Source organism: Ptychodera flava, chromosome 19, assembly GCF_041260155.1.
Source record: "Ptychodera flava strain L36383 chromosome 19, AS_Pfla_20210202, whole genome shotgun sequence".
Taxonomy (NCBI): domain Eukaryota; kingdom Metazoa; phylum Hemichordata; class Enteropneusta; family Ptychoderidae; genus Ptychodera; species Ptychodera flava.
In genome coordinates this window covers 6,186,059-6,203,063 of record NC_091946.1, presented here as the reverse complement: position 1 = coordinate 6,203,063, position 17,005 = coordinate 6,186,059, and the positions used below count along the sequence as shown (strand labels likewise).

Here is a 17,005-nt window from a genome sequence, read left to right as displayed (position 1 = left end):
CGATTACAATACCATCGTACATTGTGTTTACAACTGTTTTAGTATCCATGATTGCTGATAAGTATATAAAATAGAAAAATAAAAAATAATTACAGAATCGTTCCGAAGGTCCTTACGGAGTTGGAGAACAGCTATGTATATTTTTAACAGGTTTAACATTAGTCATAATAAATAAAATTATGTATTAGTCCATCTCATACAATGTAGAGGGACCTTGACTTAGTTTCGTTCTGGAGGGGGCCGCTACCGTTCCGGGCTCTGTTTTTGTCGCTTTCTGAAGCGGCTCATCTTTCCGATCTGGACTCGGTCGCTTAACGGGACAAATATGCCGAGCACGCCCCCAATATAGTCCTAATGCAGTCAATGAAACTCCTATAATTCCTAAAACAAGATAACATTTATTATACCAGCTATCACACTGTTTTGGTGGAAGGCTTATACAGTTTGCTTCAAACATACTACCATTAGTCATTGCTTTTAATTTCTTCTCTTTGTTTTGCCTGTTCCATTCCGCTAATCTCTTCCCGGCTTCCACTCTCCCTGGATGCTTCGTTGGTAGCGTAATTTTCTCTGTGTTGCGCTGTGGCTCCGTTCCGTAGGGTTCCGAATGGTAGTCGTCGGAGGTGACGGAGTCATTTCCGTTTGCTGAGTCGGTGTTGGAACCGTTTGGGGTGCTTGTAAAGTTGAATCCATTTATTTCAGGTATTATATTAAACCTGATTTTTTTTAATCTAAATGTTTACCCGTAATAAAACTGGTGTAAATTAGAGCAAGTATTGGGCCCCACGTGTAGGCTATCCGTCCTGATAATCGTTTTATTTCACTGTTTAGAATAAAATCCTTTTTAAGATCAGTGGCATAGTTTGTTCGATCATCGATTGGAACTACCTGACTTATTGCGCGGGCTCCTAGATCTATGAAACATTGAGTGATGGTCCCTTACCGAAATGACACCCATTTACATTGTGTTTCTTACTTGTAAGAAACATGTGTCATATACATGCTACCTACAGGTTTCAAAACATGTGTCTGACCATATTGATTTTTAACTTTCCGTTATGTATTGAAAACATGAACAATACATGTTAGAAGCATGTATGGCTTGAAATCCAGGCAGCCACACCCAAAATCTGTGCTGTTCAATGCAACATGTTTGTCACATGAACGCAACACATCTCTGACATGTTGGCAATCAAGAATCTCTCCTCTTCCATGAAGGTCCCTCAAGGGCACAAGAGCTCCTGGAAAATCTTTCCCAGAGAGCCCAGGATTAGATTTTCTGGATCTCTTCTGGAAAGATTAACAGGAAAGCTGCCACTCGGCCTGGCAATTAGCTGCCTCTCTGCTGGGTAGATTTCCTAATGCTGTGCTTTATAAAATCAACCTACCTTCTGCACTCTGAATTATAGTCACCCCAACAACTTGAAACTTTTTTATCACTGCTGCTGAGAAACTGCCATCACCTTACCACTTCAGAACACTCTTCTGCACAAACAAAAATAATGCGAGAGCTAAAAAATTTGGTATTAATTAAATTTAATCCACCAGACTTTAAAAGCTGATCAACATCAAACTGTAAGTTGAAAAAATGTTCAAGTGTCCATAAAGTCAAGAACTTCATATTGCCATGACCATGAGCTCTGTTTAAAAGTGTACGCTGTGATTGTCTGTTATGGTTTCAGTTATTGCTTGACCTGTCATCTTGAGGTTGTCCTATGCATAAGCTGGAAAAAATAAAAAACATCAAGTAAGATATAAAGCTTATTAAGTTTATAACAAAAATATGTAAAATGTTAGAATTGCTAAAAGCTGACAATTTTGACTCTTTCAACAGCTATTAAACATTGAAGAATGAAATTTGCATGTAGTCAGAAAATAAAGAAACTATTATATACCCTCAATTTGCGAATGATCCAATGTGATTTGTTGTACAAGTATAAATCTGTTCATATTGCAAATACCTTCAAACTAGTATATCCATAGACAGTAGAATCAATGACATAAAACAAAATTTATTTTTTCATATGATTTATCCCGCGGGAAAAAATGTTGATTTCCCTCTTTATTAAGTCAATGAATCTTTAAAGTTATTCATGTACGGAATAAGACAGAAACGTTGCCATAAAAATTGATCTGTACTTGATCTTAATGTATATATGCCAGAACATTTTATCCAAGTATGTTATTACCTCATTTAAACTTCATGAGTCAATATTGTATGATTTGCAAAGGTTCAAGCGAAGTAAATGTTTATTGGTATAATTCAATTAAAATTATACACAGTCTACTATGTAACGTCCACTCATTTGGTTTGAGTACACTTCATTGCATATGTACATGAACGTTCTCAAGTCAAATTGGAACGCAGCATAGGAAAAAGGTAGGTTTTTGTATTAAAGGCGAGTTCACCAAAGAAGATTTTTAATATTTGTTTTTGGTCACTTATTCAAGAATTGCCATTTTTGCCATTTATAACTTGATAATTTTTACAAAAATGGATAAAAATAGTGGCAGAAGTTGCATTTTTGGGCTTCATCAACTAAATTTATTTTGAATGATGAGAAAAATAGACCAAGCTTGGCACTTTCATCAAATGATATGGCAGGGGCATCTTCTGATTGGTATGGCATTGTCCACTCTCTCACATTCATGCAAGGCTGTGAGTATTTGCATAGTAAATGTGGTAAATGAAATGAAAAGTGACCCAGCAGGGACTTGCACAGAAGCCGCCAACTTAGGAATTGACTTTTTGGTAATGAGGATCAGTCATACAAATGATGCAGCCAGAGAAATGCAATTTTGGGGGTTAAAAGTTGTGACTCACCCCAATATCAAATAATAAACAAAATAATTAAAAATAATCGTATAGTGGGGTGAGTCACAATTTCAAATAAAAAAAATACACAATAGTTATGTAAATACACAAAGCCTGGTGTAAACGTTACTGACAATGCCATACCCATTGGAAGATGGTCCCTGCCATATGACCTGATGAAAGCACCAATCTTGGCAGCTTTTCCCATGATGAAGCCCTATAATGCAACTTCTGCTACAGATTTTATCTTATTTGTAAAATCTGCGCAAGTTATAAATGGAATAATTGACCTTCAAGCGAGAACATATGTAAATATCACCCTTGGAAAACTCCCTCTTTAAGCCAAGCTCGAGTTGCACAGACTCACTGAGAGTACTATTCATTTAGGAATCCTAAGGTTGAACTTTACTTACCATTTAATGCTTCAAGGTTATGGGTCAGTCTTTGATACCCAGCTCGTAGTTGTTACTTTTGTGAAACAAAGCTCTGTTTAAAGGGGAAGTTCACCAAGGATGATTTTTACATATGTGCTAGCTTTGTGGTCACTTATCCCGGAAAAGCTATTTTCGCCATTTATAACTTGCACGATTTTTACAAAAACCGATAGAAATAGTACAGGAAGTTGCCCATGTAATTTGAATCATGGGAAAAAGCGCCAAGCTTGGAGCTTGCATAATGTGATATGGAAGGCACCATTTTCCCATGGGTATGGCATTGTCCACTCACCCATGCTTAAACCAGGCTGTGCGTATTTACATAACTTTTGTTTATACTGAGTATCCTTGCATTAACGATGAATCACTTATAATAAACTGCCCACTGTCACATTTTGTGTTGCTGTTTACTACTGTGTTACTGTGAATGGACAATGTGTGGGCCATATCCATCCGGAGATGGTCCCTTCCATATCACATGATGCAAGCTCCAAGCTTGGGGCTTTTTTCCCATGATTCAAATTACATTGGCAACTTTCTGTACTATTTTTATCATTTTCGTAAAAAATCGGGCGAGTTATAAATGGTGAAAATAGCTTTTCTGGGGTAAATGACCACAGAGCTACCACATATGTGAAAATCATCCTTGGTGAACTTCCCCTTTAAGAGAACAGGTGAAGTACATTATTATAAACACATGATTAGTAATAGTTCCATTTGATGTTTATATTCTGCTCCCCACAGAATCCTTAAAAAGTACTGTGCATTGTTTGAAAACATGTCCTTCACACGTGTAATCACTATTGTTACTGTTGATAAATGAAATCTGTCCAGTTATACATTAGTATACTGAAATATTTCGTCTACAAAAAAAACCCCTATCAACTGTGCTCTCGCTGTCGCTCATAATGTTCATAAATTGAGAACAAATATAAAATTTAAGGGAAAAAGTAAATGTATGATTGGCCATTTACAATTTTGTTATTTTTGTAGCCTGATTTATTGTTAAGTTTATGAATTCTCAGGAAATATTCTGTCATATCTTGTCTTTCAAAAACTACTCTGCCCCTATCATCAGCCTTTGATCGACACACATGGTGATAGCACAGCCCCTCTACTGTGGTGATAGCCAGCTTTGGAATTTGACTTTGCCTGCATGAGCAGTGAAGTCATGCCAAGTGAATAATTATCAAATTTCTAAGCAATCGGATTTACGGTTTCAGAGGAGAAGGCAATTGTTGACGGACGACAGATGGACAGGTGACAACTGAGAAAGTAGCCTGTTTGATAAGCATTGAATTCAGGCAGCAGAGGAAAAAAATAAGAGAAATTGCTAAAAACACAGATAAATAAATGTCACCACAATTTAACCCCTTGACTACCAAGGCCAATGTATTCCTATATACCAGGCCACTTATGTAAATATTGATAAAATCTGGGGTGTGGTCATTGCATGAACACTGCTTAGAGTAAAATTAAGTAAGTACCATAAACCATATATTTTCTGAATCAGCATGAAATTTCCCACTTTTTAATACATAAATTTTGTATTTCCAGGTCACGTGACTGATCACATGACACGTCATGTGACCAGAGTTGGCAAAGAATATGAATATCTGAAGCATCAGGACGTATTTTGAATCCATAAAATGATGCAAATTTGAATACAGTTGCAATTTTTATGGCATTGTCTTTACATATATGTAATAATAACTACCCTTTACTTTATTTATAGATGTACCTATTTAAGATTTTTCTCACAAAAGGCAGAGTAAATGAACCATAAACATCAGCATCTGACATGATTCTGTATTTGAAAATCAACACATTTTATATTTGTAACGCCTGCTTTAAGTCTACCTTGCAAAAACATGCATCTAAAATGGTTATGATTTATCAAAAATATTTCACAATTTTTAATAATACATTTTAGGGACCAACATATCACATGACCAAACACATGACCAGTCATGTGACCAGTCATATTGATAATATGGCTGCTATAAAATTTCACTGGCTTACAGTAAAAAACTGTATTTCCTCTAGTTTCATTCACGAATATGCTGTTAATAGAACATATTTACATATAAATCATTTGTTTTCAATAAAAAAAACCATTTCATTTCATTAAAAAAAACCATAAACATCTTTGCGATCGTCCGTACTTCTGAAAACTGTAAACAATAAGCGCGACGCTTCAGTGATCAGCCTGACCTTTCAGGGTCGAGGTCATGGGTCACGACATTTGCTTCCGGATTTTGGCCATATTCGGACGTACGGGGGTGCAATCACATTCAGGCCAGATCGGAGTACATCAATCTTAGTTGCGCTACATGCAGGCGCCGAAATTACGGGATTTTTAGCGACAAAAACGAAGCAAATACGCCTATTTAACTGTGCCGGATATTTCCGGCACTCAAGGTATATGGTAATTCAATATGGCGCCGGAAATATCCGGCGCCATAGGTAGTCAAGGGGTTAATAAATCTGACAGAGGTCAACCCAAGGATCGTGAATATAAATTTTCAAAACAAAATGATTTTTTTGACCAAAAACGCTAAAAATTGCCCCCAAGTTACAACCATAGAAAAATTAACCACAATTCTTGGCTTGGCTGTCTGACTGAATTCAATTTTGCCAATGCATTTTATAACAACACAGAAATACAAATGATTTAGCAACAGTAGCCCTGCGTACAGGTCTGTGTGTTCTCGGCGTTATACGGCTTCCACCACAGCCTTGCAACGGTCTATGGAGATAACTGGGGCTGATCCGGACTGCAACGAAAACACGGTCTTTTTTGCCGAAATTCTGCTCTATCGGGCAAAATCCTTTCCCTGTCTACCTTTACCTCCTAACCGACCCAAGAAAAGATGCGATGAAGTTCTCCTAACGTCCAAAGCCGTTCGTTTTCTGAAACATAACTTACTCGACAGGTTGTTTACCACTTTGTCCATGGAGGTCGCCATTTTGAATCTCGCTGCAAGAACACCGTTATCTCCATAGACCGTTGCAGGGCTGTGGCTGTGGCCGTATAACGCCAGGAACACACAAACCTGTCCGCAGGGCTAAAACTACACTTACCCTGAGTAATGTAGATGGCATCAAGGGTGGTTTTGTCATCATTCTGCTGCCATTACATGGCAACATTTGAATTCGTGTCAACCACTGGTGGTACAAACTCATGCAGTGACGCCGTCTCGAGAGTCAAATCGCCATTGAATCGCCAGTCTTCCAGGACATGCAGAGGAATCCGCTACAATGGTATTTTACAGACTCAACTCATTTTCTGACGTCTGAATCGTTCTCACAACACACCAAAGTCATGATTTCTTGTGTAAAAATGACAGCGATTACACAGCAACGGAGCTGACACCGGCAGCTGCAAGCTGTCTACGTGGCAGCCTTGAACAGTTCAAATTGACTGTTGATGTCAAATTGACGTTCAAACTGATCAAGCCTCGTTCTGGTTCATAACGGAAGTCAAGCGTCGACCCCGTTTTACTTGCGATCAGAAGATTCGATTCGCTGGGATTTTTTGGCAACTAATTGAAATGTCTGTGCACACAATTTATACGACAATTACGGTTACGATTCTTTGTTTAGAACAAAAACAAGCGTTTTTAAGGTGTTCATTTAATGACCTCTGACATCACATGACTTACCTTTGACACGGAGTCAGCTGTACCCTTGATACTATTGATAGACTCATTCAATCGCGCAGCTCAGAGCTGTACTATGAGCATAGAGTAAGTACAAATCTAATGTATTTCGTGCGTCCATCCTTGAAATATTTCGTGAAAGTTACTCAAGATGCTTTTAAAGACTACTAGAAACTAATTCTTCGTTAAGGGAATATAATTTAAGCAAACTTTAGTTTTGCAGCGAGGCATTCTTGTAAACCCGGAAGTAAGCCCCCTCTTTCTACCTCCATGCTATAACGTAGAGTGACCGTGGCTCTATCGACGACTGAATATCCCTACTGAAACTCAATTTGTTTGTGTCGTAGGGCTGACAATTAACCACATGGTATTTTCGACTCTGACAGTAACTGCTTTCAAGTCACTCGATGTTGAAAACAAAAAAAATCAAATCTACATGAAGATCTTATTGGTCCAGTGCTCGTAAATATGTGTCGTAAATTTAAACAATGAATGTTTATAAACAAAGATGACATTTTTTGTTACCACTCAAAATTATCAATGTTATATGCGATTTAATTTTGGTCAAACTTTGGTCAAACTATTGTTTTCGCCAAAACTACTTGCCTTATAGCTTTGATATTTGGTATGCGGGTTAATGGGGATAATAAAAATGTGATGAGTCTTTCAAACGATGACGAAATCTACAATTTTGTAATTTGGGGAATTTTTTACAATTTTTTCGTCGAAAAAGGGTTTCTCAAAAATTACAAGTCTGATAGCTATGATATTTGGTATGCAGGTTTCTACAGATAAGATGTGCTTTATTTTATAAAACTGCACTTCAGAAAAAAAACCAAGTCAGCAATATGCATATACCGGTATTAAACATATTTATCTCATGTAAACAGTGCATGGCCTGAAATCCGCTCTCAGACTTACCCGTTTCAAACATGAATGCAAAAAAAATAACATGTATGGTATATGTATACACAGCACGAACAGAAGTGTCCCTGGGCTTAAACACTTCAGTAGCTATTTGTAAATATCTTTTAGGCATATTGATTTCCAACTATCATGAACTGTTTATCAATCTGGCATGCTAGAAGCTAGTTTTCACTTTGTCATTTCGGTAAGGGTATCACTTGTAAGAGAGCTGTATTTTGCTTCATATATTTTGAAGGCTATAATTACCTTATCATCCCCCCATTTTTCCACGTCCGCAACTGAAATCTCCTTGCCAAAAAATAACTTGCTTTGACCACTTGCGATGACACAGAGTAGTTTTTCACGTTTCGTCTCTATTATGGATTGAGCGTCCGACGCTGCGGTTGGTAGTGCCGCTGTCGTATTTGCTGCTGCCGATGACTTTATTAAATTCTCCATTGTTTGCAGTATGTTATCTATTCTTAGTAAAAAATAAAAAATCCTTGGGAAAATATGATCAAATCTATATAATATATTATCTACTCTTAGTAAAAAAATAAATACACGTTTAAAACCTGAATCCGAAATATAGTATTAACATAGTCTGGAATGTCAGTACCCCTAACAGAACCGTACCGATAGGGATTCCGATTCCGAAGTATGGAAAATTCTCCTCCATTAAAATCTATCTGTATATAGAAACACGAATAATGAGTACAGACGCATTCCCAGTTGCTTTTCAATTGAATAAGACGAGCGTACCGACAGTACAGCATGCTGATATTCCTTCCAAACCAACGGGGAGTAAAACCTATTCTCATTGACTTAGAAATATATGTAACGCCGACAGATAAATTTACTTTTCATCTGCGGGATGTGTTCAAAGATAACGTAATCACTCATCGATCAGCTAAAGAAAGTAATATATGGCTGGGCGGCCCGCACATGAAATACTGGGACCAGCAATTAAATTTCGCCGTATGGTGTAGCACTACTGGTTGTGGTATATCATTCGCCCATCTCTTCGATAAGAAATATCCGCCACAAATACGATCATTCTGCCGTTTTCATGTATATTTTACAATACGTCGGATCCTTCATGAAATGGGCGTTGCACTTCCAGACGATACGATCTTCAAAGCCAACGACAATCCATACAATCTCGTCCAATATGAACTTCTATGTACAGAATTTGGAAATATAAGCCCAACGAAGTCCGACTTTCGATATCGCAAAGGCCAAAACTCAGGTCTTGGTTATGGTTATGAATATTACACTAATCGTGGCCCCGTTCGACAGCCAAAAGCAATATACAATGGTCATGACTTTTTCCTCTCCGCCGACAGTGGCGTTTTCTATACACATACAATTTTTGGAAAGAAAAAACATGTACTGCCCGACAAAGACAGACCACACTTTTATTTCTTCCGAAATGATGGATCGGAGGGGCAATATAATAGTTTCATCCCTCTGAAGGGAGACTCTGGACTAACAAAGGCCGGTCTAGCCCGCCTAAATGAAAGCCTTGAAGCCTACGTATATTGCATACTCGGCGCACAAGCAAATATTCGCAGTACCATAGTGGGTGATACTGGCAGTGCACAGCAAGTCCGAAAAGAATTTGGCGTTCTCCTCGAAGATGAAATTCGTAATACCGACAAAGTAATCAGTTATAGGCGATATCAAGACACAATAATGAATACTGGTGTCAAACTTGATATGGCCGTTTCGCCCAATTTACTTCTCTTACCGTCTGAGATGGTTATTCTTTCGGGCCCGGCAATCGCAGGTTATAATAATGAATTGCAATACGCAACTGAATCTATGGTCTTCGGGGTGAATGGAGATATAAACACAGAAATTAAAGAAAGTGCTAAACATCTGAGATGGATGTGGAAGAGGATGCTGTGAAATGGCAGGATGCCACGGTTACGGCTCCGGAGGGCCACCTAATACGGCAGACGCTGCTGACGCAAGTCAGATTCCCTTATCGCCCCTTCGGAACCCTACGGTTACGGCTTCGGAACGGAAGGCAGCAGCTGTGTCACTCGCCGGTGGCACGGATCCTATTCACTAATACGGCAAAATTGGTTTGTTATCTTTAGCCATATTCATTACTATTGTAGGTGGAATATTCTGACTTGCGCCAGACAATATGAAATAGCTACCTTAAAAGAACAGTAGTTCATTTATGAACAGTATATAGATCAGATGTACGCGACCCCGCCATTCAACATGATTGTAACTGGACCAACAAATTCTGGCAAAACAGCATGTATAGTTTTCATTTGTCCAACATTCATGAACAATAAAACGTATAATAAAAGATTCATTTTCACTGATGACAATGTGTTTGTGTTTCCGGTCAGACTCGATGCTGTGAATGATACGCTAGCCTTCGTACATAAAGAATGGGCCGGCACGAACACTTTGATAATCCTCGACTACTGCGCCTCGTCCAAAGATATGAAGAAGCGTAGTGACTTTTTAGTCAAACTTGGTTTCAGCGCAAGACACGACGGATTATCTGTCTGGGTTCTGACTCAACAATATACTAGTATTAGTAAACCATTTAGGGAAAATATACAGATGTTAGTACTATTTTACACACCAAGCAAGACAGATAACAAGACTATTAAAACAATATGGAATGGAGGTGTCAGAACGGGAGGTGGGTTCCCTAATCAGACAATTGAAAAATACACAATTCAGTAAATTAGTATTTCATTTACGGCATCCGTACGACATACAATTTTTCGTATAATATAGCTAATCATGGCTTCGCCCGAAGGTTTCACCAATAGGAATCCCGAAGGAACTCTTAGAGAATTATATTACAACCCGAAAACTGGTTTTGGAGGTGTACAAAAATTATATGATGCAGCACATGCCAGCGGACTAAAACTTACTAAGAAAGACGTACAGGACTGGTTAAAAACTCAGCTAACTTATAATCTACATAAACCGGTACCTCGTACTCGAGGCGCTACAGGTGGGAGGCGCGTTTTCATAACATCGTAGAATTCCCTTCACCGTTCGCAAAAGAGAATCGTTCCAAAGGGAAAAAACATTTGATACATGCAAAAAGTAATCAATGTGCTCAGCAAATATGCATTGGCCAGGCCGATACAGTCAAAAACGGCTGATGATACTCTGAAGGCGCTACAAGACATAATTAAGAAATCCGGGAGGCAACCCGACAAACTTCAGACAGATGAGGGGCGGGAATTTACGAACCGAAAAATGCAGAAATGGTTGGAGGAGGCGGGAATTCACTGGTTTCACACCTACAGTGACAAAAAAGCTAGCGTCGTTGAACGTTCTAATCATACTCTTAAAACATTGATGTGATATACTTCACATACAGACAGACACGTTCCTGGCTCCCCATTTTACCACAACTTCTCGAGAATTACAATAACACCGTACACGGAAGTATCAAAATGAAACCCGTCGACGTAACAGAGGACAATGATTGGCAGGCATTTTATACACTTTACCCTGAGTTGGCAGCCATGGGAGCTAACCCTGAATTCAAGCCGGGAGAACGGGTTCGAATTACAAAATACAAGACCACTTTCAGGAAAGGATATTTACCAAATTGGACCGAGGAGATTTTCATAGTTTCAAAAGTGGTGTACGCAGCTGGACTGGGTACTCCGCCAGTTTACAAAATAAAAGATCTGAATGGAGAGGAAATACTTGGCACTTTCTATTCTGATGAACTTCAGAGCGCCCTTTCGGAACGTGCTGGCGCCGACGAGCTGTACAGAGTAGAACGAATTTTGAAGACGAAAAAAATTAGAGGAAAAAAATATTATCTGATAAAATGGCGCGGCTATCCAGAAAGTTTCAATAGTTGGGAGCCAGAGGAAAATGTTATTAGAACTTCGTAAGTACCCTTCGGAACGGTTCCGAAGGAGTACTCTCTGTAGTTCCTGTGCTGGTACTTGTCAAGTACTAACGCAAGTAATTACGAAAGTAATTACGAAAGTTATTCAATAAGTACCATGGAGCAAGCCTTAATTTCTTGAAAGCCGAAAGTGTCAGTTTACCACCCTGCTTCCAACCACCTGGCCAAGTATTTATCATGTATTGTCGTAAGTAATGTTCACTTATTGCATCTTTTTTGGCTGTATGTGGATGAGGTGGTACAGGGGAGGATCCTCCGGAGCGTTCTGAAGGGGCACATATTAAGTTTACAAGATCTTCAAAGCGACTTCTCATGTTGCCATGGTCCGTTTTTTCCAGTCCTCCTTGTTTAGTGTTATCGATAAGTTCTGGTTGAAGTATAATGTACACAACTGACATGAGCCATAGACAAGTAAAATAATCGCAATCATACCAATCCATAATCCAATAACACTAGGTCAAAATTTGTAAGACAATAGTTGTAAACATAGACACAAAACAGCACAGAACAGACAGTAAATAGACGGTACAAACAAAGTCAAATTCATGAAAGAAAGATATATGGACCTCTGGCCAAAAGACCAAGAAGTGATGTCAGGTGTTTCGAAAATAGTAAGCGCATCCCTGCCCCACATGTGGCACCCGCCATATGTCAATCTGTAAGTCAGATAGGTAGTGGTCACTAACTAAGGCCCAATGTCACCGATGCCATCAGTGATCATTTGTCGAAGAGAGATATTGTATTTATCTACCAGCTTGCGATACCTGCCAAAAAAGCGTTTGAATGTAGAGACAAGTCTTGCTCTGGTGTAACCTTGATTTAACAGTTTGAAAGAGAGATGGCCATGTCTCTCTACAAAATCACCATATGAACTGCATGCTCTTGCATATCGTATAAGCTGGGAAATGTATACCCCATAAGCAGGTGAGAGTGGAATATTACTGATGAGGTGTGGAAAATTAATTATACTAAAGTTGAAATCATCTCTCTTGTCATATAGCCTAGTAGAAAGGTGACCATTGGAGTCAAATTCAAGTAAAATGTCCAGATATGAAGCAGAAGAGGCCGTTTCTGTAGTTTCTTTAATCTCCAATTCTGGAGGATAAATCATAGCGAGATATTTACTGAATTCAGAGTTATTCAATGAAATAACATCGTCTATGTATCTAATGTTAGGTTGAAAGTACGAGCTACAGAGACCTTTTTCTGCTTGATAAGGTTCTGGATAAATTCTGCCTCGTATGAGAACAGAAATAAGTCGGCAAGTAAGGGAGCACAGTTAGTGCCCATGGGAATTCCTATACACTGTTGGAAAATGTGTCCTTCAAATTCAACAAATATGTTGTCAATGAGGAAATCAAGCATACTGATAATGTCTTTCTCGGTATAAAACACTTTAGCATTAGTTGTATTTTTAACAAAATATGTAAATTATACCCTAATACCACATATTTGTAACGGCGTGAACCGTTTTTGTAGAAAAATGCTTGGTTGATGATGTTTTTCAAGCGTTCTTTCAATTTATCATGTGGTATTGTGGTATACAATGTGGAAAAATCGAAAGTTTTAATAGATGTTATTTTTGAAACAGATCTTGATTTCAAATTTTCCAAGAGTTCCTTCGAATTTTTTAATATCCACATTTGATTTATACCACTCCGAGAAAAGACAACATCACAGTATGATTGAAGTCCCCGTTTAACAGTACAAAGAACAGAAGTCAGTATCTTCGATAACTCTGTTGTTGAACATTTTGAAGATCCTGCGATAAACCTAGCTTTGTAAGGTGTTTTGTGGAGCTTTGGTATCCAGTATAAGCTAGGCAACTTATTATGGTCATCCTTTGTTGTAATATTAAATTATCCATGAATGACTTATGGTTTGCCAAAATTTCAGATTTGTTGAACATTGATTGTCTGTAAGTGGAGTTGGTTGAGGTCTTAGTTACACCAAGTTCATCTATAAGACATTCAAAATAACTTCTTACAGACAAATACAATGTTATTGGCAGCTTTATCAGCAGGGACGACAACATATTTGTCATGGATATCATTCAAACACTTAACAGCATCAGGATCTTTAAATACAGAATAGGGTCTTCTGCAAACATGTGATCTTAGTCGACCAATACGGCCACGCACTATTTTCCTCACAGATTTGACCCATTCTGACAGTGTGTCCAACTCTACATCCTCCCTTTTAGCCCATTTCCCGCATAATCTTCAACTGAGTCCATAATGATCTTAAAATTATGGTTCCAGTTGATCCTGCGAGGTTCTCTGAACTTGGGTCCACAAGATAATATCTTACGAAGGTGGTGATGTTCAACCAAGTTCAGATCACCAGTGATGACATGGCCAACTGGAGTATATTTGAAGGGAGATGTAGAGCAGTCACAGGATGCTGGTGTTTGAAGGAATTCATCAATTTTTAAGTGCCGCAATGCCTTATTGTAATTGAATATTTTATTGGAGATTGTCTTGGTGTATTGATATGACAGAATAGGTACAGACTGGTTCTTAAAGTATACAGGTATAGTTGATGTAACCTTTTTGTTGTGTAGTATATTGCTGATATTAATGGCATCAATTCCTTTGTTAGTAAATGGAAGATGTATGAAATGACGATGATCATCAGTCATAGGTTCAGCACGAACAGGCTTGTATAGTCTGTATAGTGCAATGTCAGCAATAATACTAACCAGTCTGTACGGTTGTTTGTTCGGATCTGTCAAAGACAATCCCAATGCATAGACATGCAACCTTCTCAAGTCCTTGATGGAAAGAGCAAATAATGAAGTACGAATGTGATGGAGACCTAAAGGCTTCTGCAATAAAAGAAGCAGTTCATGAAATTTGTCATGGCAATTGGATGTAGCTGATGTATCCAATTTAGGCCGATGGTAACGCCTATGTCCATGACTACGTCTTCTACGGACAGAAGACTCAAATAGGCCCATCACATTCACTTCTGAACAACCAGGACTTGAGAGATTGCCTATATCTTTGATGTTGTCATTACAACCATAAGGCATTGCGGTACCTAACTGTCTAATCCAGTGGTATTCTCTCTGTCTACGGAATGGTGAACTAAGTGTGGGGCTGTTGGTTGGATGGTATATTTTTTTCAAGAATACGGACACGCATAGACAAAGTGGAGTGATCGTCCTGGTTAAAATGCTTATAAAGTTGCACATCCAAAGATCGATTCACTCCACTGCGATGTCCGTTCATTCTAGATCGTAAGCTGTTTCCTGTTTCACCAACATAAATGAGCCCGCACAATGAACACTCAATTCCATAGATTACGTTTTTTGTTGTACAATTCAGAGGTTCCAGACATTGGTAGAATAGGTCTTACCTGTCAAACTACTACTGAACTGTTCTGTAGTGATGAGCATACTACAGGTTTTGCAGTTTTAATACCACACTTTGTGATAGAACCTGTATAATCACAAGCTGAAGATGACTTTAAACAGTCCGTCAGTAGCAATTTGCATGGTTTAATTGTCTGGTAGCTTTCTCCATTTCTGTGATAAAAATTGCCCTCTGATTGCACGTATGATGTCTTAGTAACATCCCGAAGGATAATCCGAGGGACACACGGATTTTGAGCTACTGTGTCCCGTGTAGCTGGTCGGGACCTTGTTAACCCGGGCGACGTCCCAGCCGGTATGAATATATCTCTTATACAGTCCTTCATTATCATGTACAAGTACCAGGTGGATGATGCCCTCGGGGACAATATGTCCACCAGCAGGAGCATCGACCTGGTCGTAGTAAAATAATCGCAATCATACCAATCCATAATCCAATAACACTAGGTCAAAATTTGTAAGACAATAGTTGTAAACATAGACACAAAACAGTGTCACAAAGTGTCACAAAGTCTTGCCCATAACCGTAGGGTTCCTTCGGCATCATGTCAAGTGCCTGTAAGTCAAACGAAGCATTATAAGCGTGCACAGATTCACAAGCATTAAGAAGTTTGTGTAGGTTCTTGAGTGAGACTCGAGGTTGTTCTAGTTGTTCTTGATTAGGTGGATAGTAAGCTTTTTCAAGTTCCTCCTCGCCGAAACCGTCTATTAAAAATCCCTGGCTGCCGCCGCTATCGATGGGGCCGCGTGAGCCCCATGCAATTCCAAAGTCAAAAGCTCGTGGAAAATCTACTGGCCCGACTGTCTCGGTATCAATTGTTGGATTAAGTATATTCTTGAGAACTTCAGGCGTAAGAGGTTGACTAATTATCAAACATGGAAGTCTGTAGTCGTTGCAAATTTCTAAGAAAGTCTGTTTGAACTTGTTATGAATCTCTTCTAGTTCTTTTAAGGCGGCTATTTCATATTGTCTGGCTCGAGTCAGAATATTCCGCCTACAATAATCAAAAGGCATATCTTTGAATATGATAATGAAACTATGTAAATGGTCAAATGCTCTAGAAACAATCTTTTTTTCTTCGTCTCCCACGGAAACGCCCCGGATTCTAGAAAAAGTCAGATGTTGAATTATGGAAGAGTCACAAATAATGTAGTTTGTGTTGGCTTTCTCAGCCAGACATTGTAAACTAAGAGTATGTTCTATAAACTGATTCTTAAAATCGACAATTGAAACTTTCCAATTATAAAAGTCGACAATGTTGCTAGAAAAACTAGTGTCAAATTCTGGTACGTGAGTCGCCGCCAAATTTACTGCATCGCAACTCTTACCACTTCCAGTTGGTCCATTTATAAATATGTATGACATTTTTGTGCTATCTATATCACAGAAATTTTTTTTAAAAATTATTTTTCGTAAAGATATATTACGATAAGACAATGGCAATCCTTTCTATTTCAGATGCAATAAAAATACTTGAAAGTGGAGAAAACAATATTCAAATCAGTGACAGCAAACTCATATTTGGTGAATATGTAGATCCTATTATATATGTAGACAGTGAGCTAGAAGTGGTTTTCCCCATCGGGCCTAAATATGGTTCTAAAGATCCAGCTACATGTGATGAAATGTGTGTCCGTTGGCAACAAAGTCTTCAAAAGTTTACTGATTTAATAGTATTCCGTACCTTAGGTGAAAGTTTCGATGCAAGCACTGCTAAAAGTTATGCTGCAAGCCTGGCCGCTCACTCCCAGAATAATTCCTGCGGATTATTTTACAATCCATCTAAAGTGTATCAGAAGCAAGGGAGCGACACACAGACAAAGTATTTTAAATTTCGGTTTAAAAGAGGGATTCACAATCACGATATAGTTCAAAAAATCAACTGTGGTTTTAAAGCA

General features: G+C 38.5%; 1 long non-coding RNA gene across 1 annotated transcript; it reads right to left on the bottom strand.

Annotated features, from left to right (window-relative positions):
• Positions 1-1,519: 1,519 nt before the first annotated feature.
• On the bottom strand, positions 1,520-6,899 carry LOC139118448 (uncharacterized). The gene is made up of 3 exons (XR_011548714.1): positions 6,334-6,899; positions 3,229-3,301; positions 1,520-1,724 (listed from the first exon to the last, which is right to left on the bottom strand). It is a non-coding gene; the product is annotated as an uncharacterized lncRNA (long non-coding RNA).
• Positions 6,900-17,005: the final 10,106 nt, after the last annotated feature.